This window comes from Oreochromis niloticus, linkage group LG3, assembly GCF_001858045.2.
Source record: "Oreochromis niloticus isolate F11D_XX linkage group LG3, O_niloticus_UMD_NMBU, whole genome shotgun sequence".
Taxonomy (NCBI): Eukaryota; Metazoa; Chordata; class Actinopteri; order Cichliformes; family Cichlidae; genus Oreochromis; species Oreochromis niloticus.
In genome coordinates this window covers 67,907,918-67,935,525 of record NC_031967.2, presented here as the reverse complement: position 1 = coordinate 67,935,525, position 27,608 = coordinate 67,907,918, and the positions used below count along the sequence as shown (strand labels likewise).

The 27,608-nt window shown below is 38.9% G+C and overlaps 2 long non-coding RNA genes and 1 other non-coding gene across 3 annotated transcripts; 2 read left to right on the top strand and 1 right to left on the bottom strand.

Annotated features, from left to right (window-relative positions):
• Window positions 1-780: 780 nt before the first annotated feature.
• Window positions 781-881, bottom strand: LOC112846587 (U6 spliceosomal RNA). Its single transcript, XR_003219596.1, has one exon. It is a non-coding gene; the product is annotated as a U6 spliceosomal RNA (small nuclear RNA).
• A 306-nt stretch (window positions 882-1,187) lies between these two features.
• LOC109197639 (uncharacterized) lies at window positions 1,188-3,006 on the top strand. The gene is made up of 4 exons (XR_003218885.1): window positions 1,188-1,223; window positions 1,755-1,790; window positions 2,596-2,865; window positions 2,945-3,006. It is a non-coding gene; the product is annotated as an uncharacterized LOC109197639 (long non-coding RNA).
• Window positions 3,007-3,718: 712 nt separating this feature from the next.
• LOC112846082 (uncharacterized) lies at window positions 3,719-5,660 on the top strand. The gene is made up of 2 exons (XR_003218901.1): window positions 3,719-4,055; window positions 4,141-5,660. It is a non-coding gene; the product is annotated as an uncharacterized LOC112846082 (long non-coding RNA).
• Window positions 5,661-27,608: the final 21,948 nt, after the last annotated feature.

Here is a 27,608-nt window from a genome sequence, read left to right as displayed (position 1 = left end):
CATATCATCAAGCAGCTTCTGAAGAAGGCTACAGACAGTCAATCAGATCCTTATTTAGCTCTGCTGAGCTACAGGACTGCTCCTCTTGACTGTGATTTATCCCCTGCAGAATTGCTGATGAATCGTAAGCTACACACCACTTTGCCCTGCTATGCAGAAAGCAAGCAGAGTGACGAAATTATAAAAAAGCAAGAGCATCTGAAATGGAAACAAAAACGGCGGTACGACAAGGGAACAAGAGCACTTGGATTGCTTGCAAAGGATGATGTAGTGAGAATCCAAGATCAGAATGCATGGAGCAGGAAAGCCATTGTTCTTCAGGAAGCAGGTCCGAGATCATATGACGTAAGAACTGAAGGTCATGTGCTCAGAAGGAACCGTCGCAACTTGCTGAAGACTAAAGAGACATTTCAGGAGGAACAATGTGGTGAGGAAGATGAAAATGTTGATGTGTCACATGCAGAGACAGTGTCTGATTTGAAACCACTGGATGGACATGAGTATGTGGAGAGAAGTGAAGTGGTTTCAGGACCTGTATTGAGGAGGTCAGAGCGTAAGGCCAAAAGACCAGTTAGGCTTAATCTGTAAAGCTGAAACTGGATTTGTTTTTATTTTATATTCTGATGGTGTTGAAAAAAAAAATAATTGAAAAAAAATATTAATGTAAAACAATTGTGTGTATATGTTAGTTTATAAGACTATGTTGTATATAATTCAGAGGAAAGGTGATGTGTTGATGTGTAGGTGTTCATGTAATGATAAGGTTTACCAGCAGGGGCGCTGTATTTAAGAAAGCTCATGAATGCCTCCTTGCGCAGGGGCCATGCTAATCTTCTCTGTATCGTATCCAAGTACGTGCACATAAAAGAAGACTGGTCTGTGGTGTGACAGGAGGAATGGTGTCAATAAAATGTTTGGAGCAGTAGCTCGCAAGGCATAAGTGGATGCTGTGTTATTTTTAACAAGCGCTACGAAGACAACACACCTAGGTGCTTGATTTTCTACACCCATGGCCATGGAAGTAATTAGAATACCTGAATTTCAATGACTTGCATGAGTGAATGCTTTCTATCCTAGCATAGTGTAGATAAATGGTGAGGACATCACAGTGGAGAGCAAGTCAGAATGGGGGACTGGGAGGGGCTTAAACTTAAGCTGCTGAAAGTTTCAGTACCATTACTGAGAATAAACAATGGAGGAAACACCTCTGCTGCCACTGCTCTGTAAGCAAAATATGTTTCTTTAACTGTGATGACTTAAAATTACCTTAAAAATCTTACCAGAGAAGTCTACTGCAGATCTGTTGTCTTTTCTAGTTTTCAGTGTACGGAGCTGATCTGGAGTCTTCAGCTCCAAGAATGTTTCTTAGAATGTTTGTGATATTCTCACATTACACTTTCTCCAAACTATGAAATCATTTTAAAACACAAATTTTGAAAAAGTTGATATTATGATAACAAACCAAATAACCGTATATTCAGTGTTTGCTATATATGAAATATGTCTTTGCTAATCTGTTCTGTGGGAACATTATTAGAATTTAAAAATCTTCTCATCCCTATGACTGGTTACAGCAGCAACTTTTTAAATTTACTTCTAACACTTTTACTGTAAAAGTGATGAGCTGAGTCTGGATTAGACTAAAGAAACAAGAGCTGTAAATATTTTGAGAACTATGAAAAGAACATGCAGGGCTGAAGTATGCTTGCTGAGCATGCAACGTGTGAAAACTAACTTAGGTGTCACTTCCATAGTTCTCGCCTCACTGCTGAGCTGCAATGCACATCAAGGTCAGTAATTTTTCCATTTCAAACTTTTACCCTCTAAAGCACATGTGTCTGTGAAGGTTCTCAGTCATCCAGGTCAGCGTAGTCAAAGGAGGTGGCAAATAAAAGTGCCTGGACTTCAGATAAACCACCTGTCATCTCTCCGTTCCCTGGAATCCATTACATTCACCCCTGCCTCCAGTTCCAATGGTCCGGCCCGATCGTAAGATAAATAGCTCTACCCCGTTGTATGCTGTCATCTCCCTGCTCCCCATTAACTCTCCCTTTTCTGTTGCAGCCTCCCATGGTTCTGATCATGGCGTTCCCAAATCATTTATCTCCAGGTCACTTCTGTTCTAACATTGAAACAGCGTGTTCCCTTTGGTTATTCCGGGTTGCCTTTAGTTGAGAAATAAAGTTTATTCTGCGTGCATTTCCTGCGTATTGTGTTTGCTTCTGGGTCAAGCTTGCATGTTAGAACTACAGTTCATGACAAATTTAATCTTAACATACGAGAAAAGACCCAGGGAAACTATGTTAACGATAAAAGACAAGAAATAATAATGATAAAATGATAAAAACCAATAAAAACCCTGAAAACCATAAATTTCACACCCGAACCTCAACTCTTGCAGCCCTGTACCAAACAACTCATGGACCGGTACTGGTCCATGGCCTGGGGGTTGGGGACCACTGGTCTAAATGGCATGCACTGTGGTCTCATAAGAAAACTCAGCTTTTTGATATACAGTTTTTCTTGTTCCCAAATACAAATATTTTTGTTCGAAATAACTATTCGGTAATATCTTTTGTCCCCCTTACCAAACAGCTCATCTCACTGTGAGTCCCAGCAGCTCTCAATTCTTTAAAGGAAGCCTTGTGACTTTGCACTGTGAGGAGGATGACGGCTCTGCTCACAGCTCGTTCAGTCTCCGGAGAAACATAAGCAAAAAACTGATGATTCAGTGTGGAGCTGACTTTGGAATATGGTCTGTTTCTTCCTGTACCATAAGCTACATCTACACGTGGGACAGTGGAGTTTACTGGTGTGAGTCCAGAGAGGGTCCCATCAGTAACATGGTTAACCTGACAGTCACTGGTAAGCTGAGTGTGTGGAGTTAGTGTTGATGAAGCTGTGTGTAAATGGATGAAATGCTGTAGTTTGTCTCTGTGTTGAGGTGGATCAGTGATCCTGCAGAGTCCTGTCCTCCCTGTGATGGAGGGAGATGACGTCACTCTGCTCTGTAAAACAAAGACCACTCCCTCCAACCTCCCAGCTGCTTTCTATAAAGATGGCTCCCTCATCAGGAAGCAGCCTACAGGTCACATGACCATCCAGCATGTTTCCAGGTCTGATGAAGGCCTCTACAAGTGTGACATCAGCGGTCATGGAGAGTCTCCATCCAGCTGGATCACTGTCACAGGTGAGGAGCTTCACTCTGATTTTTTTCCACTCACTTCATCCACATTTTCACCTGAACAGGTGGGATTCTCTCTGCAGATAGACCTGCAACTACAGTCCTGCCGACTTCAGGAACTTCAGAAACTTCTCAAACTTCCCTTCATTTTGACTTTACACTCATTCGCTATCTGGTGGTCTTCTGTCCATACTTCATCTCCACTCTCATCATGGTATCTTTATATCGATTAGAGGAAAAACATTAAAATAATATAGATGCTAATATACATCTAAAATAATAAATACATATTTAAAAAAATTTAAAAAATAAAATACATATATATTTTCTATCTGAATCTGCAGGAAACGATCTCTGAACCAACGAGCATACCAAGGCCAAGGGATTGAATGAAGAGGATGATATTATCACAAAAGAGCATCTATCTAGAGATCCATCCCATCAAGGAGCGGTCAGTGTTTTTCAAAGCAAATAGATATGCTGTGAAAACTACCAGACAAGGCTGCTGCTTATAAGCAAATTATATCACTGACCCACTAATAATAATAATTTGCCTCATCACATGAGCCAAGATGTGAAAAAAATGGGTCATGGGTCATTATCAGAGATTTCAGGTGAAACCACGATGAGACCTTCCCTTCCCTCATTATTTGAACTACTGAGATCCTCTGACACAAGGTGTGAGTGGCCATTGAGGCGCCTGGGAAGGGATCTCAAAACTGCGTTATAGATGGCAGACAGTTGGTGTTGTAGAGATGCTTGTCTCCTCTGGATCTCAGGGAAAGCCAGGTCCAATCCTTTCCCCTCACTCGCCTTCCAAGACCAGGCCACTCCACCCTCCCTCCAGAGCCATATGTGCTCCAACTGTCAAGTAAGACACAAATCCAGTAACCCTCACTTCACCAGTCTTCGCTCCCCTCACTTCCTTCCTAACCACACTCTCCCTCTGTTTACAGTTTCACCACGTCAGAGACTTCCTGCCAAGCTTTCTTCCCTCGTGTCAATCTTTACTCTTGTGTTCAATAAGGCTTATGTGAAATCTTATCACTGCCTCCTGTGGTTGAATCTTCACTTGAGTCCACATTTTACGTACTGGCCTCCGAGGCCTTTTTCACAATCAGCAGCTGGAATTGAGCCATGGAGGGATACTCTTTGAGAAGGGATCTCCTGACAACTAACTTTTCAGTTTCATAACTTCCAAGAGGAGTGAAATTAATGGGCATTAATATACATGCAAACTACTCACTCATGTGTGTTGGCCCTACAAGAAAAGATGTTTACGTTTTTCAATTTCATCTCCAGATTTTAAGCATCGACAAATTGTCAATACAACATCCATCACTTGGTATGTATAATTTGCGCTGTTGTAAATAAAATTTGGGGGTAAGCATACCAGATTGGGGTTTTTATGGCAAAAAAGATATAACTAATATTGAGTATATTAGTTATTCTCTATTTTTAAATGTTTTTCATGCTTTCATGAAAGATAAAACATAAACTAGGCTAATCCATACATAACAAGATAAACAAGCATGAAATTCTTAAAAATCTAAAACAGACATGCACATTGATTACCAAACACAAATATTCAATATCCACACAACATTTTTGAGTAGTCAGATCTTGAAGGCTTCCTGGGCTTCTGTCTCTTGAAGCGCAGACACATCCTTCTCACAGTACTTTAGTGCAGACAGGTGAGAGGGCAAGGGGGATCAGAGCAGAGGGGGGTGAGGGCTGCAGAAAGTCTTGTGTAGATGTGAGGTGAACAGATTGAAGGTGTGAATAGACTGACTTTCAAATCTGCAGTAGAAGGTGTGAAGCCAGTTGAGGATTTTCCTCAGGGTGGAGGGATGGACTCCTCCAGCTGGTGATGTGGTGCAGGCCTCTCCAAATTGATGCAAGGTGTTTGGTTGAGAAGCTGTTTTTTTTTTCCCCGCTTCTCACTGCAATTCATTTCTTTATTGAGTGTCTACTTTTAAGATTAGGTTTAAAACTTTTATTTTTACTAGAGCATATAGTTAGGGCTGGATCAGGTGACCCTGCATCCTCCCTTAGTTATGCTGCAATAAGTGTAGGCTTCTGGGGGATTCCCATGATGCACGGAGTGTTTCTTCTTCAGTCACCTGTGTGTGAGAGCCCCCTTGTGGCGAGAGAGCAAGATTAAGAGAGTAAGCCTGGGATTGCACAGTAGTGCTGCTGTGTTAATTAATGACAGTAAAGCAGGTATAACCTTATTAGAGTTTCCTGTGTGTTCAGACTGACACCCCAAGGTGAACACCACTGATATCTAACCAACACCTATATAGTCCTGAGTGAAACCCAAATTAATACTTTGTCTCCCTCTCTACTCTTTTCTCTCCATCTTTGTTGTTGTTTTTTACCTGATGTGTGTGAAATACTTCAGTCTCCAACCAACAGGGTTGCTTTGTGTTGTTTATATCACTCTGTTCAATAAACTGTTCTTTTCCATTTTGAATGGTTTGATTTTTAATTGGATCTAAAAATAATGAACCTACAAGTGATTAGCTGGATAAAATTGATCAAACCCAACAAGCAGTGAAGTATGTTAATTCATTATACACATGATCCCACCAGTATGAGTTTGTGATGGAGCACATAACAGACTTTAGCTACTGTGCTATCAAAGTTCCAAGTCAGAAAATGGATAATCTTGAAAAGTAAAAATGAGGCAAAAGAAAGTATTGCTAAATTAATCAACAGTTTATTTATTAGAAGAGAGGGAAAAATAATTCATCCCAAATTATATCTAATGACTTCCCTTTTTTAAATCCCAATAATCCCACAACATGTGAACAGCAGACTGAAGAACATGTATGGCTGGTATGAATGGGCTGATGGGCTAAGCCAAAAATAAATGTGTATATTTATATACATACATATTTAAAATCATCTTAGAACAAATTGCTAAAACGCTGATGTAACAAAGCGCAGCAACAACACCAAATAGTAAGAAAAAACAAACAAACACAGGATTTAGCTTCATGGGTTTATTTTTCACGACCCATGTCAGGTCACGCCTCTTTGATTTGCTGACCATTTGGGCTAAATTAGTTCAGCCCAGAGGCGGGAATTGTTTTGAACGAGAGAAGGGAGCTGTCTGTGAGACTGTTGAAGGCAAAATCAATATGGCGGCAGCAATGATCATTAGCATAAACAAAGTGGATTATTTACTTAGTCGTCCTTTTCCTTCTATGTCTTTGGAGGAAAAAGTGGAAGTTAACAGACTGGGACCACATCATCCAAACGATGTTCAAATAACCAACACGTTCTCACTCCCAAAGTGTAACATTTTACGCTAGGTGACAAATCGTCAACATATTACGTTTTCGGATACTCACCACGTTCCTAAATGACGACCTCGGAAAAATTAGGAAATATGAGAACCGTCTGGACTCAATCTACACATGCTCGCTCTTTTTCTTCAAATCACTTGGAAACATGCTATTTTACATCACTAAAGTCCTGGTTAAGGTCAGGAATAAGGTTATGGTTGGGGCTGGAATACGGAGCTGGAACGTCTATTACCGCGGGACCATCATTACACTGGATTTCATCCATAACCCGGCGCGTACCATAACAACGCGGAAGGTCTCCTTTCGCGTTCCTCAGGAACACCGCGGGACGTGACAAACTGTCGGCATGTTACGCCTCGGGAGTGAGAACGGCCTGAAATAACACAGCGGGACAAACGACAAAATCATAAATGTTGTTTTTCGTGGTTTCAGCAAAAGGACCGGCTAATAGCAAGTGTAAGTAGGATTTCACTTTACTGTTTCCCATGCCTGCTTTTTTTGGGGGGGGGACATGGCTTGGACTCAACAAGGAATAGTGGATTTGAAATATCTGACAAAGTTAGGAAACACAAATGCAGCACAACTCACATTCGAAACAGTGTAAAGCGATCAATGTTTGGTAAAGTTAACATTGCCAGTCAACTGGATGAAGCCACCACATTGCTATGCAGAGACAGACTCACAGATTTTGGACTTAATTACAATTTGTGGGAAACATGAGCTAGCTTTACAGGGATCAGATGTCTCTCCAACTTCCCTTCAGTGAGGTGTGTTTCTAGAGGTTGCTGACCAGTTCTCTTTTTCTGGACAGCTGGTCATCTTTCAAGCACACAGGTTGCCAAGTAAACATCTAAAAAACGTCAGAATGAGTTGCTTGATTGTATGTATTTTATGTATGTAAATTCCAGAGGAAATTTTGCAAACACCATTTGTCACTGTTCAAGCTGATGACCAGTGTTGGGACTAACGCATTATTAAGTAACGCGTTACAGTAACTACGTTATTATTGTGGTAACGAGGACGGTAACTAGTTATTATGCCAAAACCAGGAACGCGTTACTCGTTACTGGGATTTCGATAGGCTCGTTATTCGTTACTTTGTGTGGTGGCTGTCGGAGCTTCCACAGATTCAGTAACATTAGCAAGTGGTGGAGGCCAGCAGGTGGATGACAGAAAGTGGAGGCAAGAGGAGAGACCCGAAGCGGCCGCCGGTCCGAGTGTCAGGTGAACTGAACTTCAGGTAAGAAGTTATGACCTGCAGTCTATCGGAGTCAGATATAAACTAAGTTTAGGTGGAGTTTATTTTCGGTATGCTGACATTTTCGTACTGCGTGCTAGCTAGCATGATGGAGTTTCTATACAGCTGTGTGGGTGCTATGTTACTGATGTTGAACTTTATTTTGTTCATACGGTTAATTATTAGAGTTGCCAACCGTCCAGTAAAAAACAGAATCGTCTCGTATTCAGAGAAAATATTACGCGTTTCGTACTGAGGTGAAAAGGAACACAGCTTCAGCTACAATGAAAAAAACACAAAGCTGGATTTATTCTGTCTTTGCTGCACAGCTGCCTCTTCATCTCTCATTCTCTCCTGTTCCTACTTCAGTCATGAAACTGATCAATGATCAGCTGATCAGCTTTTCTCTCTTGTTTATTTATCGCCCACTTTGCGCCAGAAAGAGGAAACCAGCGGATGTCGCGCTAAACAACAGCAGCACGTTTAAGCTTGATCAGCTGTTGTTAGAATTTATTTAATATTAATTTCTAGTATCAGCTGATGTTTGCTGGAGCCACAGCTGTAAAGCTGCTGGTCATGATATCGGTTTGGTTATCTGGTGAGAGGGAAACATGAAGATGAAACCAGGAGATGTCCTTACTGAATCATCAGAGCTGAACAGGTGATGGAGAAACAGGTTTACCTTTTAGGTGACATGGATGAGTTGAAGGGAAGTTATGAACTGTTTCTGAGAGACAAATAACACCAGGATCCTTTTCTAAGTAGCTGACAGCTGGTAACTGTGCAGGGCGGGTCTAGCAAAGTGTTGCCAGGGGGCCAGGTAGGGCATTAACAGGGAAAGGGGGGCACAAGGAAATACTTTTCTTTCTTATTCTCATTTAAAATATCTAGCTTAAAAAAAAAAAAAAATTATCTGAGTCTTACAACAAACGATTGATAGATTGATACATATATACCATCAGAACAGTGTACATCACTGTCACAACAGTGTTTGTTTTCATTCAAAGGCTTTATGATTTTTCCTATAATGGTGGGCCGGTCTCTAGTCAAATTCCCCGGGATGATTTTTTTGTCCCAGTCCAGCTCTGTATGCAGCTCATCTGCAGTCTGGTGTTACCTACATCTTCCTATTCAGAAGGCAGAATTTCCAAGTTCTGAGTACAATCAAAAGCACCACGACTGCAGTTTTTGTGTTGGATGTAAAAAGCAGGCTAGAATCATGGCGGCGGTCAACGACGGTCCAGGCGTGGGATTTCTCTCGTGGAAATGTGCACATTATTTTTTCCTTTCTATTGGTAGGTGGCACAGTGCACTTGTAGCAAGTAAGCAAGCTAGAAGACTGGCAGTCTAGCTGGGTATCCAGTTACAGAAGCAACACATTAACAAGAGAATTCTGAGTAAAACCAAAGTTACTTTCCCTAGTAACTAGTTACTCTGAAAGTAACGAGTAACTTGAAGTAACTGAATTACTTTTGATAGAAGTAACTAGTAATGTAACTAAGTTACTAATTTAAAGTAACTTACCCAACACTGCTGATGACACAACTGGTGTGCCATATGTAAGCCAGTGTGTCATTGTGCCAGTTGTGTCCTTCTCCCGTATCCTCTTCCAGTATTGCTCCATCTCCAGCCTCGGAGGTGCTTGCCTGACAGGACTTCAAAGTCACGCTGTTTTTAAACACATAACTTTTAAATGATTTAGTCAGCTTATGTGCTGAAACAGAATGATGATTTTGTTAAAGAAAAGCATCATGTGTCCTTATGAATAAAGTTATAGAGAAAAAAAACATTTTAATTCTTATTTTATTACATTATCAAAAACATTTAGTACTTTGCAGTAAATACCTATTACTGTGTTATTTTTTTTTACTCTGTGATAAAATTTTTTTAAGAGAACAAATTTAGTGGCAAATCCCATCTATGCTAAGCAGTTGGTAAGAAGAGGGATAGAAGTGACACAGCTACAATCTAAATGAATACTCTGCCATCAGCACACTATTAAAATAGGTGAATGACAAAATTCAGCCGTTATAAAACTGTTTCTGAGAGAAAAAACAACGGGGGAGACTAAAAACAGATACAATGTATGCAATTCAAAGCCGATAGGCTAATTCAGAGGTTCCCAAAGTGTGGGGCCCGCCCCCAGGGGGGGCGCGGTATGAAAAGAAAAAAAAAAAAAAAAGCACTTGGACACTGTGGACAGGTTTTTGACGGGGCTCCCACACAAACGCAAAGCAGGAGATGAAGCATCGCCAAATATGTTTCCAAACCAACTTCCTTCCAAGCCAAAGACAGGAAAATATGGTGAAGCATATCTTCCCTTTGGCTTCACCTGCACAAGTGCCAAGGTAGGTCTCCCCTGCAAAATTAGTTTCCCTGTGTCGGGAGCAGCGCTGGGCTCTCCCAATCACGGACAAACAATATCCCACATTCTTGATTTTTAGTTCACAAACACTTCTTGTAATAACTAACTACTCCTGACATTAAATGTCAGGAGTAGTTAGTTATTACAAGAAGTGTTTGTGAACTAAAAATCAAGAGCTAACATGATGTTAGCTCTTTATGCAGTAAAGTTACAGTGGGATACAAATAATATCAGGCTGATCCTGCCGTAATTTGTTCCCCCTGTTCAAATCACGGACAAACAGTACCCTACAGTTGTTTATGTGTTTAAACCCATTTTGCACAGAGAGACATTTTTTGAAAAATGTATTGATAGCAATGTTGAATATTATTACACAGAAAAAAACAACTACACGTAAAATAATCACACCGTGACGCCTCTGCCTTTCTAAATGGAGGGACAGTAACTGCGTGTGTATATGTAAGCGTGTAAAACCTGAAGATAGTCAGATTAACAGTAACAGTATTTTGTCTCTATCTGCCATTCTGCAATTCATCTCATGTAAACAATAACGTGGCGCACAGCGTGACGTGAAAAAGGCACATACCTTTGACGTTGCGTGACGAACTCTGTATTCCTTGTCCACACGTAAACGCAAAAAAGGAGTTTTAAATAATCTTCGTTTTCGGTGAATCACAACGCCGTTTACGTGTTGACGAAAGGCCCAAATGCATAGAAACAGCTGCGTTTTCAAAAATACCTGTGTAGGTGTGGACGCAGCGTAAAAGAGTTAGTAGTATATTTTATTACTACCTGTAATTTATTGCCGTTTACTTGTATTTGCTTAATTGTTTACTAAATGTTTGAGGTGTGAAATAAACCGCAATGGAGTTTGTAAACAAAATATGTGTGTGTGTTTGGAGGATGTGTTTGGGGGGGGGCGAACATTTTTCTTGTGAAAAAGGGGGACCTGGCAAAAAAAGTTTGGGAACCACTGGGCTAATTAGTGAATGAAGTCATAATCTATACATTGTTAACTTTACTTTGGGAAAGATTATGATAAATAAATCACAACTAGTTCAAGTTGGAGCTATGATCTTTTGAATTATGAAAATGAATCAATCAAGATCTATTTAGGAATGAAATGACACGACACTTAAAGTTAACTGACTAAAATATTTAAATCAACACAATGACAATAAGGGAACTTCACTAAGATTTATAAATAATCTGATGTTTTTCTGAAGACTGTAAAATAAGAATAATGCTTGTGGAACTAGTCTAGTTTCATATGCGTAAGAGATGATAGCTGACTATCACCATGTCTCTCTCCTTCCAGTTCTTTGATGGGTCATGAGCAAGAGCCTTACACAACTTTTTTAAACGTCTTGTTGTGTTGCCAAAGTATTTAACTGTCTTACCTCATACATCGCACACAGCACGATTTCAAACACAGTTATGATGTGTGAACAAAGTCAAGATTGTGTGTTTTGTGGTCCAATGTTTTGTGTCTCATTGGCTCACACTCTTTCAGAGCCGTAGCACGCACATTAGTGAGAGGCAGAGGGTGATTGTAGTTCCTATTAACTGGGTATTGCCGACTATCCCGCTAATTGCCGAGTTTACTTTGGTCTGTATGTAACATTTTTATGGTTAAAAATAAAAACATGAAAAATTAAATTACATTAGATATTGATATTTTCATATGGGAATTGATCCTGCAACATGAAACGCTGGTATTGGAAGTGTAGGTATTTCAGGACGGCTTCGCACATCACCCTCAGTCAGTGAGGGAGACGGTAGACAGCGGTGAGGAGGAGAGTGCGTCACAGAAACACATAAATATGACTGACACTTGTAAACAACACAGCATCTGGCTGCAGTTTAAAGAAGAAGCAAATACTAACTAAGAGGAGAAACCGCAGCAGCCCATCCAAGCAGAGGCATTTGATTTTTGTCAATCTGCACTGAGAACAAACTGTTTGGCTACTATGTTTGGTTCTATTTCTGTTCTGGGGATTTGCAGTGTTTTGTTTTTATGTTAAATTAAAATTAAAAGTTTGATTAAAATATTAAAGTAAAGTAAGAATGCCTGCTTATGTAACAGAAAAAATAGACAAAATTAGGCAATTACAAGACTTCTTATAAAAACACTAGACCCGAAAGGGTTTATCAACATATAAAGCATACATATTTCCCAAGTATAAAATATGCAAATACTATATATGAATGAATAATATAAAGTACTGAGGCTCATTAAATGGCTGCAGATGAAACACCTGCTAAAGAAGGAGCTTAGATGCCCTGTTCATCACCATAAGATGAAAATGATTTGAATCAGAATTAAAATATTTTTAAAAAAAAACATACTTTTAATCCCAAAAGGAAATTAAATTCCAGAAAACAGGTATTCAACCAACATCTTGGCCATGCTGTTAGGTAGTGAAGTTAAAATCCAATTGACTTTAAAAACAGTAATATGACTAAAATTTTAAGAAGCAACCAGCTTTTTGAATGTTTCTTTGTAAATATTCTGTTCAATTTTATTCTTTTTATTTTCAGTATGCACGTGAGCACTTTGGAAATGCATGGAAAAGGAAGAAATGGGTATTTGGACTGATGGGAATTAAAGATAAAAGGAGAAAGCGCGTGTTAAAACTTGTTGAAAAACGATCAATGCACCACCTTGTTCCTCTGATCAGACAGCATGTTAAGTTGGATAGTACCATTATCAGCGATGGGTGGAGAGCCTACAGGAATGCTTTGACAAACATTACTCTGTTTTTATTTATTTAAGGTTTGTTTTTTGTTGTTGTTGTTGTTTGTGTTTGTGTGTGTGTGTGTGTGTGTTGGGGGGGGGGGTTAATAGCACATTTCATGTTACTATTTTTGACTGTAGTTAAATGTTATTTCAAACACTGATTGGCATTTAGGTCTAAGTGTAATAAATGGGGACGTTTTACATTTAAGATTCACTTTATTTTTAGTCGTTAATAAATGGAGTCTTATTGTAAAGTGGTACTGAAAAAACGAAAACAAACAAATAACAAAAACAAACAAAAACGAGAGCAACAAGCCAAGCACAGCAGGAAATGAAACACCAACTGTCCTTCCAACAGAACCAACAACAACAGAAGGACCTTCTTCTTTGCTTTGATTTTTTCCCTCCATCCTCTGTTTGTCCTTCTGCCAGTAAGAACTGCAGAAAGTCATTCAAACAGCACCTGAGACATTCCAACAATATGTTCAGCTGAACATGTTAATTGTGTTTTGACTGATCTTTGGGTTTTGTGCACTTTACAAAAATTAAAACACCAATGAGGTAACAAAACAACATTACGATTTCTGCCAGTTCATAACCTCCTTGAGTTACTCCATCCTCTGTGTCTCCTCCTGTCTGACCTGCAGGTGAGAAACAGGTGTGAGGTGTCAGCTGTCAGGTAGGTGATGAGTGAAGAACAGAACAGAATCCATGTCCTCTTCAAACTGCTGTCAGACATTATAATGTCTGACAGAAAAAAGTGCTGTTTTTACAGGAAAATGCTGGCAGCTGGGGTTACCAGGGACTTCCTGTAAAAAATACAGCAGCACAGTATACCGCTTTACAGATGCAATATGTAAATTGATTTACAGTGAATGAAACTCACATTAAAACTGTTAAATCTACAGAAAAAAAGAAGTTAATTTCACACATTGATGTTATATATAAATACACTATTTCCGGTATCTTTTACAAGTAATAAATGCTTATTGTGGATCCATAATTTGTAAAATTAACAGGGAAATATCGAGCAAAAAACTAATTTAAAATGATAGAACAATGGTGAAAATGTGCATATTAAATGGAGCTGCTCTGTATATTATACATAAAATCTATTACTATGCTGTATTTTTATGTTTTAATGTAAAATTTTAACCATAAACCAGCAAATTTATTACTGCTACGCCTACACCCAAACATGCAAAAATACATCTTGAGAAAACACAAGAGAGGAAAATATCACTTTTGGGATATTTGTTTTGAAGCCAGATTAGCCAAATGACAGCAATTGGATGCATTTTTTCCAACTAACACAATATGCAAGGCACACAGCAACTACACAATTCAATCAAAATATAAGCTATAAAAGCTGTGGAACATTCCTGCAAAGCAAGAACCATGTTCATGAAACAAGCCTTTGTTAGACCTTCTACCAGAAAAAGTTAAATAACCTGTTAAGACTTTAAAACAAAAAATCACATATTGTGCCAAAAATGATCATAATCACCATGCAACGCAACACGCACCCTGCTGTCACCACAACCATGGTCTTGGTCAGAAAACACATCAGGAAAACCATGTGGTGAAACAAACCTACACATGTGGTCTAGAAACACTGCAGTACCAGCATGGTTTTTTTTTTTTTGTTTTTGTTTTTTTAAAAATAAAGAATATTCCTTCAAAGCAAGAACATCTTCATGAATTGGCTTCATGCATTCGACCAGTAAAAGGTTTCAGTACACATTGTGGAACAAAATTAACAAAGTAAAACTAACAGTCCACAGAGAGTCAAGATTTAGGCTTAGCGCCACTCGTGGTCGGCGAGATCCTGACTCGAGGGTTCACACTGAGACGATGCTTTGAGTTTTTGTTCTTTGTTCTTTGGTTCCTTTTTCTGGGTTTATGGAGAAGAAACACCTGTAGAATAAAATCATATACAAGTTTATTAAGCATTTTTATAATTGATCAGTTAAAATACAAGTAAAAATTAAGTATATACGTATATATACACAGTCATGGCCAAACTGAAGAAACTCTAGAGTGGAAGTAGTGGAAGCTAGCTCAGATGGATAATGGATGTTAAAATTGTAGTAGCAGAAATGAAGGAGGATATGTTTGTGCTGACGAGGTTCCGATCAATACTCAGCATGTATCTTTTTGAGGAATAGCAGGACTGTCCTGTGAACAAATTATTTAACAGGTTATATCAATAAACACGGCAGTCACATGACATTCTATAAAAAGTGCACTTAAAAAAAAGAGAGAGAGAGAGAGAGAGCTATGAAACAGACTTACCACACACAATAATAGTGGGTGTCAGAGGCACTTGCTCCAGTTGTACCTCATCTGCCAGACATGTATCTTCAACACAGAAAAGCATGGACTCCTCTTTCTCTTCAAAGTAGCTGAGCAGAAACAGGACCATCTCTTTCACATCATCTGAGCAGCCACTCTGCGGTCCCTGCATCCTCTGAAGCCTTGCATAAGTCTGAAGGAACACCTTGCTTTTGCTGACAGCTAGTGCTGGGCGATATGGAAAAAATATTTATTGCGATATGAATTCTTTTATATCACGATAACGATATATATCACGATATACTGTCAGGAGTGTCGTGTGTGGAGGCGAGGAAGAGATGACCCAAACGCTGGACTCACGGTGCAGGATAATGGGGTTTATTGTAGGTAGGTTGGATGAACAGAACATGAACTGAAATGGCTGACTGGGTGGACGACTGATTGAATGAACGAATGAAGGACTGACTGACTGAAGGACTGAATGGCTGGCTGACTGGTCTGAACATACATGCAGAGAGATGACATTAACATCAATGACACGACAGTGAACGAGTGGAAACAGAGGATTTAAATACACAGACTGATGAGGATGATAATGAGAGACCGGTGAATACACAGCTGAACATAATCTGGCTAATAACACAAGAGACGAGCTGACACAGGAAAAGCAGGAAGTGAGAAGATTGATGTGGCAACATAATGTAAACATAACCTAAACGTGACAAAACTGAAAACACTGGGTCACCGACCCAGGAACCCTGACATATACCACCTGACCTGTGGTCATCTGGAAAGTATGCAGTCTGTAAACAGCGAGAGGAGAGGGTGCAGTCTTCGTTTTGAGTTACCGTAAAGCATGTCGCAAATCCGGGTGCACGTAAAGCAGCACCATGTCGCAAAACCACAAGATGGAGTTTCTTTGCAAAAAATATCATTTTTTTTATACTTTATTTTCTCTTGCATAAAGTTAAGAGTATGTATAGTGAGAAGACAACACTAATATATTTGCCACAGGCTATTTAACCCTTTAAGACCTACCATAGAACCAAGTCCGCCAGAGCTTATCTTTACATTTTACATGCTGTAGTGCCATTTGTGGGAGCATTTCAAGTTGCTATACATCAATACAACCGTTACAGCCCAAATTTTAACAATATGTATGCATTAAGTCCATAGTAACTACATACATTGCAAAAAAGTGCAATAAACTACAAAAAAATTGAAAATCGTTTTTGTGTTGTTTTTTACATGTTTCTAGTTAGAGAAATTTAAGAGGCTTATCCCTCAAAACTGTAAATACAAAAAAGTTGCACAAAATAGTTTCCAACCACGAGAAATTTATTTTGAGTGTCTTCATAGTTTCATGTTTGAGATACACTAATTTTAATATACTACAGGAAAAATGAAAATAAATATTATAATGCAAATTTGCAAAAACACAGCATGTGCATCAAAATAAACTATTTCCAACAGTTTAATTTGACTTCTAAGCATCCCAGAAACGATACAGAAAAGCATAAAGTCAAACTTGACTTTTAAAAACACCAACATAGGCTTTGAAGGTAAAAAACTACATTTTCCTGTCCGGTTTCGGAAAATATATTTTATGTAATAATTTATAAAATTAGGGTTTGAAACGATAGAAGACAAATGGCATGATAGACACTTTTCCATCGTCCACACGATATATATCGTCATATCGCCCAGCACTACTGACAGCAACTGTGGTCAAGTAGTGCAGAAGCCTTTTCCCCTTCAAATCCAAATTTCGTGTGAATGTCACTTTGAGGTCAATCCCAGTAAGTTCCTTGAAGTGGACAGACATGCCAAGTTCATCAAACCAAAACGGCCACTCCTCTCTAAGGCATTTAATACTTTTCCCCTGATTGACATGTTGACGTTGTGTGTAATAAGTGGACTTCATTAGACTTTTTACCTCTTCTGGATTGGCGTCAGCTTGCTGGAACATCACCTTGAGTTCTTCCATCTTTTGCTGTTGGCTCTCTGGAGTTTCTTCAAAAGGCAGAAATTATACATTCCATTTAATGCACCCGTATGTATCCTGCATTGCTGCTCTTTCTTCTAAAGGGATCTCGTCTGTGTGGTCTGAGTCAGTCTGATGTTTTCTTTTTCTTATTTTGGGTGTTGAAGTGCGCCTTACATTTTCAATTCTGTTCTGCAACTGTTTGACAAGGGAAAGGTAGTCTGTGCCAACAATATCACCCTCTATTACATCTTGCAGAGAATTGGGATATTTTGCCACCATTTTTTTTGCAACGTCAATTGAATGTTTTCTACCTACATGAGGGCATTTTCCCCATCATCTCAGTCACAACAATCCGGACCATTTGCCTCCTCAGTTTTGGGCAAGGCCTTTTCCCCTCTCAAGAAAATGCATCACTTCTGCAGGAAGTTTACTCCATGGAATTTCAAAGTTGTCATCCCAATGTGTGTCACATCCTGGGCTGCTGGAGGAGGTTGACGATAGACTTTGGGGTGAAACAGAGAGCAATGACAGCGACTGGGTTGATGAGGTTTCCACAGATGATAGCGAGCTGTTCTCTGGAGTTTGGTCTTTAAATTACAAAAAAATACAATTATGATTCACACTGTATGTCTGTTCATGACCATCTCTACTTTTGATTTTGAATAGTTGTTTGTTGTTTTTACTTACATTTCTGTTTCCAAGCAGAAAGAAGCTTTCTTGCTTGTACAGGTCTTAATGCTGTCGTCAAATCTGCCTCCGTTACGAAGCGTAGATCATCACTTGTCTCAACTCCAATGGACTGCAAGTGCTCTTTCAGTATGTTTTTGTTCACAGCTTGAAGTTCTGGTAGGACTTCCGCGATGGCGACATCTAGGAAGTTTCGCTCTGAGTCACTCATACTTGCACTGAAGAAGAAATGCCACCTCCAAACAAAATACAAAATCACATACAGTTCATACACTTAATGGAGCAGGGTATGGATCAGGTAACACTTATATTAATGTTAAACTATTTACAGTGAGAAGTGAGCTATTAGTTGGACATTATTTTGCCACAATACTGTGCTTTAGTGGAATGACTCTGTATCCTTCAAGAATACCAAAGGATAGAAATCAGGCAGGTCATTAATATTGATACACTGTAACCCAAGACTGTCCTTTGTCACAGAATACAGATGGCATTCTGAGAGGAAGATGCCTTTGTGGATATCCATTAGAACATACACAGATGTGTCATTTTGAATCAAGATGAGTAAAGTTCACCAAACTCCATACACTCGTCATTTCTGTACACAAGAAACTGTCCCTTTTTATATGCAGTGCCCTTGTACTGAATGTCTGTGGTAACTGTGGTATTGCTTTCTGAAAAAGCTAACTCCCTGACTGCATGCTGAATAGTGTCACTGTAGAGGTTGGGATAAAACACATAGCTCTCCTTCACTTGCAGCAGTTCACAGCATTCTTGCCCAGCTAAAAGATAAGCCTGATACATCTGATGACGTGTTGACAAAGTTTGACAAATATTTTTGAAGCTTTTCAAGTGTCTGGCACATCTTTTAAAGTAACTGTGTTTACATTCAAACCTAAGCGTCCATAACCTCATCAATGGACCAAATTTCAACAAAGGTGCTGAATAATGGCGCAAATAGTGGTGCTTGGGTTTTAGTTGAATTCCAGGAAATAACATCTTTCTCATCTCCAAAAATGTCAGCAAATGCTATCTGGGACAAGGAAATGCTCTGAGCACAAATAAGATCCACAATATCTTTCAACTGGAGAGCTAACTGCCATACTTCATCCTCATGGTTTTATACTTTGTCACCAATCAAAACTGGCAGCAATCTCAAAAGGTTCCAGTTTTGAACGGCTTGCCCTGATAATTTGGATCCGTCAGGTTTGACAGTATGTAACGCTTCCAGCTCTTCATGAATCACAGACGCTCAGAAAGGTTGGCTTTTCACAGTTTATTCCTGCAGAAGACAAAACACACTCAACAGGTGTCTGCTGATGGTACCAGCAATTGTAGCTCCCTCACAGTGCAAACGTGCACTGTGTTGACAGACTTACAATTAACTTTTTTTAATAAAGAAAAGATGGAAAACAATAATTTCTCCCATTTTACTGTCTGTCACACCGTACTTGTATACAAAAAGAAATCTTATCACTTATAAAAATACATTTCACAACCGTATAAAACAAAATAACAGGATAACAGAAGTATCACCGGCTAAACATTTCCCTCTAGTGGACAACTTAACAGTAGCGCATTACATTTTCACTTGCTTGTGCTTTGCAGACAAAATGACTGTTAACAAGCTCACGTACCTGCAGAAGACATAAAACACACTCAACAGGTGTCTTCTGATGGTACCAGCAATTGTAGCTCCTACAATGTAAAACAACATCACAAAAAGCACAGAAAAACAGTAAATCCAAACACATTTCCTGCTATGCGCAGCAACCACTAGGGGGCCGACAAAAGCTTACTGCCAAAGAGCATAAATACGGCAGAAACACTGTTTAACAGCAACCAGCCTTTGTTTCAGTTACACGGTAACATCCTAACATCAATATAAACCCTATATACATCGACATGTACAACTTATGTAACAACATTCACACCAGAAACCATAAAAATGTCAGAGCCTTTCATTACAGAACTTACCCTCACAGTGCAAACGCGCGCTGTGAGGAGTGTTGCCAACGCCTCAGTAAGGAAAATCGCTATTGGCTGTCCTAAAAGTCGCTAGAAGTCAAATGACATCATCACCTAATTTGCATAATTGGTCATGCTAATATAATTGTAACCTATGTTGTTGGAGAGAGAAATAACATCGTGGAAGAGACATAAAGTGAGTAAAAAACGTCCTAAATGCATTTAGAGTTTATTTAGAACTACAAATTAAATTTCTTTTAGCAATTATTGTGTTTTTTTAATGTCACAATTCCAACCCTGCACCTTTACCCGGGCTTGGACCGGCAAAAGTGACCCGAAATAGGCACTCTGGTGGAGTTACTTTGTGTGTGTGTGTTTATAAGTAGTTTTAAACCTTGTGATCCACAAAACAGCATAAGAGTAAAAGAAGAACTGACTGCGTTACAGCACCCGCTGCTTGTTGAGAGTAAAAGCAATATGCGCTTTCACATCTTTTTTTAACGACTTTTTTAAGAAAAAAAGTCGCTAGGGGGTCTGAAAACTCGCTAAATATAGCGACAAAGTCGCTAAGTTGGCAACACTGGCTGTGAGGAGCGGAAGCCTTAGCAGCTTCTAAACGCTAGAATGAGATCCGGTTTCTGGGTTTTCAAAATAAAATACAACAAAAAATGATAAAATTCACACTTAAAATAATAATTAAGACCAGGTAAGTGTATGTTTTTCAGATGTCTTTTTAACTCCGTTACAAGTACATGGCTTTGTAAGTGCTTCGGATCCTTTATATTTAAACTGTTTAATGCGTCTGTTTAATAAGACTGTATTTCAGACTTTCCTTCAGTAACAAAGAAATACTTTCAAATTTAGCACATAGTCATCAGACAATTATAAGTGTTCGAACTCTAAAGTGAATTTGTAAAAGACTTGGGCTTTTTAGAAGGAAGAATCAATCAAACATGGAGGAAGTGCTAGCCTTTGTCCAACAAGAGATCATGACAAATGGACAGATGCAAGGTTATCGTTGGCTACATCTTCGTGCAATTCAACATGGATTTGTGTTGTCACAAGATACTGTAAGATGCATAATCAAATTGGTAGACCCTCAAGGTGTGGAACTGAGACGAGCTCGACGGTTGAGAAGATGTCAGTACAGCTGCAGAGGGCCAAATGCTCTCTGGCACATGGATGGCTATGACAAGTTGAAACCATATGGTATTGCTATCAGTGGCTGCATAGATGGTTTTAGCCGCTATGTTTTATGGATGGAGGCTTATACCACAAACAATGACCCTAAATTGATTGCAAGTTATTTTCTGAAAATGGTTTCATGCATCAATGGATGTCCAGAGAGGTTACGTGCTGACCGAGGTACAGAAAATGGTTGTGTCGAACAAATGCAGATGTTTTTACGGAAAAAAATAAAAACTTTTAATAGTAACAGTTTATATGCCAACTTTCACAACACAAGAGAATATTTAAGCAAATTTGCATATCATATAGATTCAAGGTATTTATATTTCCTAACACCTTAAATCTTCACTCAAAGACAAGTATCTTTGACAGTGTATATACAGATGTATTATATATAAAAGACAAACATTGTTTGTTTAATATGTTGGCATTATTACATTTGGCTCAATGCTTACATATATGTGTAAAAAGAAAATGTACGAGCTGTGAAAACTGTTTCTGATAGAATAAAGATCAGACTGATATATGAAATATTCCTTTATTGGGTGAGAAAATCAGACCATGTCATAACTGCTTTAAGTCATACAGAATAGATATCAGAGCCTTAAACAGGCTGACTTCTGCTAAATGGGTCAAACTGGGCAGAAAGTATACAAACACATAACATCCTTATAGAATATGATGTAACACTATAGATCAACTTACCTCAGAATATATAAAGCATATAAACAATTACAGCAACATGATGCAACAAACACAGCAGTGCTACTAATCCAAAATACTCAAAGCTTCATAGAACTGAAACAAACATTTATTTTTAGCTCCATTCTGCTGCTGATACATACTTTAGGTTTCTGAATATGAAACTTGTTGCTGCCTTTCATAGTGTGTAACTTGAAGGCCCTGAGTAATTTCTCCCACACTGAAAACACTGGGATGATCAAATTATTTGAACATTAACTAATACAGTCTTGATGCATGCTCAATCATCCAGGTAAGTAGTGTCCTATAATGCTATAGGACAATGCTATATGTAAAACATCTGATATATTACTTTATTTGCAGATGATACAAATATTGTTTGTGCTGGAGAGAATTCCCAGCAGCTTTTGGAAATTGTCACACAAGAAATGATCAAACTGAAAACATGGATTGACAGAAAAGTTATCGCTAAATTTGAATAAAACTACATTTATGTTATTTGGACATTAGAAAAAAGATGCTGGAGCAAAATTCTTGATAAATATTGTTGAGGTGAAGCAAGTTTCTCAGATGAAATCTGCTGGAAACCTCACACAAAGCATCTACAAGCTAAACTGTCAAGAACCATCTCTGTACTTGAAGGTTCACTGAGAGTCTGAGCAGCAGCAGGAGACTCAGAGTTCATTTCAAAGAGGCAGGAATTTAATGCCATGGTCCTGAGAACTGATTCAAACAAGCATCAGAAAGTCTGAATGAACTGGAAACACTTATACAAACTATTAAGAATTAGATTTTATAGAATAACACATTTGAAAGAGTGCAAATTCAAGATGGCGCCGCTGTGTGTGGCTGCTTGTCTGTCACTCCCAAGTTTCTCTTTATATTATTTCTGACCTGTGTCATTCACGAAGCAAAGTCTCTGCTGAGGTATGATCACCAGACACTACTGGACTTCTAACCTTTGGTCGAAAATATTGTGTCGTTGGAGCTGGTGGGCAGCAACACTTGCCCCCAGTTGTATCAAAAATCCTGGGTTACCTATACCGGGTTCCCACACTACCTTTCCGGTGAAAGTGTCATCGTCGCCGGGGTAGACGAAGCGGTCGGCCAGTGAAACTGAAGGTTTCCCTAAGGAATTGTTCAGCTTTTTTCCGAGCAGCGTATGGATTGTTCCCAAGATTGTTTGTCTCTCTGCGTTTTCTGGATCCTGTTGATGCCTGCTTGGTGCCCGTGGTCGGATTTTTTGCTAACCCAAGATCGCTGCGTCAGGTTTCTCGACTGCTGAAGTCTGTGCTTCATAAAGATAAAAAGCAGCATCCAAAAAACAACATTTTCCTCTGCCATCAGTGAGAGAGGCAGATGTGAGCTGATACACAGGAATCAAACCAGGGACACTGCTGTTTATTTATTTATTTATTTATTTATTATTTTTTAAGTACAGTTTCAATGCTCTTTTTAAACTGACATCCAGAACAACCCCTCAATGAAATGTCCTAAAAATAATCACATCCAAGAAGAATGTTCCCTGTGTGTCAAGAAAGAAAAATATCCTCTCCTGATGCTTAGACCACTCCAGATGAATCCCAGAAAGACAAACCTCTCATCCCTGCTCTGTCACTCTATTGGGCTCGATGCACCACAGCCCAGCTGTCCTCCACAATGAGTCTCTGTGGGTCCCAGCTACTCCTGTACAGGAAATCTGAACCAGCTTTCTGTATAAATTGTCTTCTTTGCTTCTAAAATGTTTACTTTAGTAGAAATGGCTAGAAACGTCTGTAATGGCAGCTCTCCTCAAATGATTTGAGTACTTGGTGAATTGTGAGGTATTTAGTTTAGAGGCATGGACAACAGGTCCTTATCTACACCTGCCTGCCCCCTCTGGTGATGTATTTAAATAACCAGCACATGTCCATAATACAGCACAGCAGAGAGAGCAGAGAAAAACAAAACAAACAAATAGAAAGTTATAAATCCCCCAGTTCTCCTCATTTTACAATCCAAGTGCAAATGTTTAGTATAATCCTTCCCTCAAGATGATCCATGTGCTCAGCAAGGTTTTTAGAAATGAGTTGTTTATTACCGAAGCACGACTTTATACAAAAATACAGATCAGCTGTAAACAACAACAACAACAACAACCCCCCACAATCTAGCAAAAGAAAATACTAAAAAGTTTTGTCACAGCCTTTAAGTTTCAAAACAAAAATACTCCAATAAACAGCCGTGGGTGGCAACAGGTGGTTTGTTTCACAACACAATCCTGACTTGATTCTTTAAAAAATAAACATCAAATATACCAAAAATCAACCAAATCATTTCTTATAACTTAGATGTGAACAAAATTTCGTTTAATCTAATTCCACAAGTTCAAAAAGTAATTTAAAACAAACCCCAATCATTTTACAACCCTCCCATCGCCCCTCCTGACATTTCCACCACACCCCACAGTGTGCTCTTAATATCTTAATTAATGGGAGGATCCAAAACTAATCACAACTCACAAGGATACAACAAAAATGGCCACAAACTCACACACTGGACATTACCTCACAGATCTGCTTAATGGCTGATATTGTAGTTATGCTCAGGTAAGACCTGAACACTATGTTGTGTATGAAATGACAGACAAAGGTTTGTTTATCATTCAGAGATTATGTTTATTATGTGCATCTGAACAGGATACATTATCAGCAAAATAACAGCAGGTTTTAGTAGCACAGAAGCTGAAATATAAATGTTTGATCATTTCAAAGTACAAATCAACTTGTACATTCAAGAGTAACACGTTGAAACTTTATCGATAAACAAACTGATATAAAAATAAAATAATAAATAATCTTGATGTGTTTAAACTGAAGAGTCTCCTTCATGGAGGAACAAGTTAAGGCTTCATAGATCAGAGGAGGAAACATGTGACTCTGCAGCTCCATGTAACACATTTCTCTTTGGTTTCATAATAATATCAGATTATTCAGTCACTCAGTTCTAGCTGATAAATGGACCCTGAGCACTTTGTGTTGTGTTACTGATACAGTAGCTTTCAGGGGTGATTTTTTAAGCCTAAATTCTCATGACAGACTGAGACATTTAGAAAAAGCTAAGAGTCAGATCGAGAACATGGAAATGTTTGCTGTAATTACGTCACTCTGCTCCACTTTGATGTTTGCCGTGTTCGTCTCTGCAGGTGAGATTTAACTTTGACATAAAACAGGAAGTAATGGCTGCATATTAAGAATATTTCCCTGAGACCAATTTTCATACTGATTCTGTTTCTTTGTGTGTGAGAAGGAAACAGGAGGCTGTGTGTGTCAGTGTGATGTGTTGTAGTGTCAGGAGTCAGTATACAGCTACAAAGCTTTTTGTTCTGTATACAAACAGCTGTAGCTCCATAAAGGCAGCATGCAGAGACTCACAGTGTCTTATAATGAGAGGCTGCTTTCTCTCACACATTATGTTCACTTATTATCAGCACATGTTGTTGTTCTGTGGAAGCTGCAGGATCTCAAATCATTATGTAAAAACAAGAAACTATAGGTCTCTAGATTCTTTTCAAAATCATCTTGTGCTGATGTTTGAACCTCTCTGAGGACTTCAGGGGCACCAAACACTGGAGTATAAATCTATAGAAAATAGATAATAATAATAATAGGGAGGCGGACACACTTGAGCGGCACCCGCAATCACGCCTCACCGCCTTTACATCTGTGCTCTCTATGCTGTTGTGTTGTCGGGCTGTGAGCTGAAAAGCTGCAGCCGGCTGTATGCGTACAGCAACCGTGTGTGAAAAGTGGTCAATAAAGAAATGCTGAAAAGCTTGTTCATGCAAATCTAAACATGAGGACACAAATCTGTTTACACAGTGACATTGTGAGGTCTAGCCTAATAAATCATTCAATTTTATTACAAGCTTTTTTTTTTTGTAAAATAACAAAAATATTAAAACAACTTAAATATTCTTTATAGTGCTGTTTTTTCTTTCTATAACATGTTAAACACAACATTGTGCTACACTCACTGAAATGTGACTCACTGAGTCTTTTTCTCAGGGAAATCATTTAAAATGTCGATCTGATCTACATGCACCTCGAAATGCCAACAATGACGTCAGCTGAACTTTGCTAAGGAAGACAACAGAAGCAATCAGAGACAAAGAGTCTGCAGTCAGTGATGCTGTACACAGTTTATCTTTGAGTTACCATGGTAATTCAAAGATGAACACACCATTATTCCCAGTTCAGTTTCAATGTATTCTTTTTTTTTTTTACTCGAGTGTTTTTTATGATGTTTTTACAAAGTAAACGTCTGAAGAGCTAAATCATGATGATTGTTCCAAACTAAGAAAATGAAACGATGGACAGAAAATTCAGCAGCAGCTACTAAATTACCAAAGTGTTTCCAGCTGCCCTCCTGTGATGGCTGCAGTTACAGCCACACCGTTGTAAAATCAGTGAGGAGTTGGTTATGTTAGTTTCAGTCAGGTTTTGTGTGTTTTACCCCTTTTTGTGTTTTTGTGGGCTGATCAGCCACTATTTATATTCCCCTTTTTCTCTTAGTTAGGTCCATTTGTTTGAGTTATCAGCATTGTTTGTTGTCAGCTTTGAGTAGAGTTCTGTTGTTTTGACCTACTGATGGCCAAATGAAGCTACCTGAAGCTTGTGTTGAAAAAGGGATCATTACTAGAAGCTTTAAAACACAGTCCTCTCTGGTGACACCTGGTGGTCAAAAATATGAAGAGCAGCTTGAATCTACAACAAAAAAAAACGAAACATAAACGAACTGCTTCACTGTGACTCTACAGAGTGGAGTTCTGTCTGATATTGGGCCTCCATTGTGTTGCTTTGAACATGAATTTTTGGGGTGTGTGAAAAAGATTGTTGTTCATTTGTTTAATAAATAATTTTGATCAAGAAATTTTAAGGTTGTTTTAAAAATAAAAATGTTTTTATTATATTAAATGTTTGTCAAATGGAAGTTTTTCTAATGTGAAAAGCAGATTTTTTAACATTTTAAGTTTTTCGTGTTTTTAGATAAAATAAACACAAAACAAAAGTAAACAACAATAACTGAACTGAAAGACTGACCAACATCAACTCAAAATACTCCCACATGACAGAATCTCCTCTCTTCCTCGCTGGCTCCATATCTCTCAGTAGAATGATCAGTGGTTTGCTATCTCTCACTATCAAAACACTCCACAAGTCCCACAAATGATTCACTTCCCTAAAAACCACTGAATCAGTTACGTTCTAAACGAAGCCTCAGACGTCACTGATCACGTGACTCTGGCCAAACAAATGCAATGTCTGTTCTCTATGTCATGTCAGATCGTTATTGCAATGGAGGGAGGCGGGAATGGTGGAATTTGGCTCCTCTGGCTCCAACTCACCTCTTTCCTTAAGCAGTTTTTTTAATGTGTGCGAGACATGAATGATGGGCCCTGGTCAGTCAGTATGTTTCAGGCTGACGACTTGAAAGATGACCTGAAACAGCTCCTGCACCAGACTCTTTGCTGAAATGGTGCATATGGGCACTAATTCAAGATATGTGTGCATTCCAGTGAAACGGCCCGATGAGGTCCATCCCAACATGTTCAAACCTCCATTTTTTTGTAGGGGTGCAAAAGCACTTTTAGAAAGACACTCCCGGGAGAACTCACACCAACAGTGTGCATCCGCTCGATCGCCCGGTCAATAAATCAGGCCATTACTCACTCCACAGTTTAATCATATCCCGTATGCCTTTCCATGAGGTTATCATGAGGAAAATCATTTTCAGCAGCTTTTAGGCACCAAGAATTGTGTGTGTTACTCTTCTGTGCCAGTGTCACAACTCAGTTGATGAAGCCTATCTTTCATTAATACAAATTTGCATTTGCAGCACTATGGGATATTTATAAATGTCTCCTTGCACACATCTGACCTCCACCCACTCTGCCTCCAGA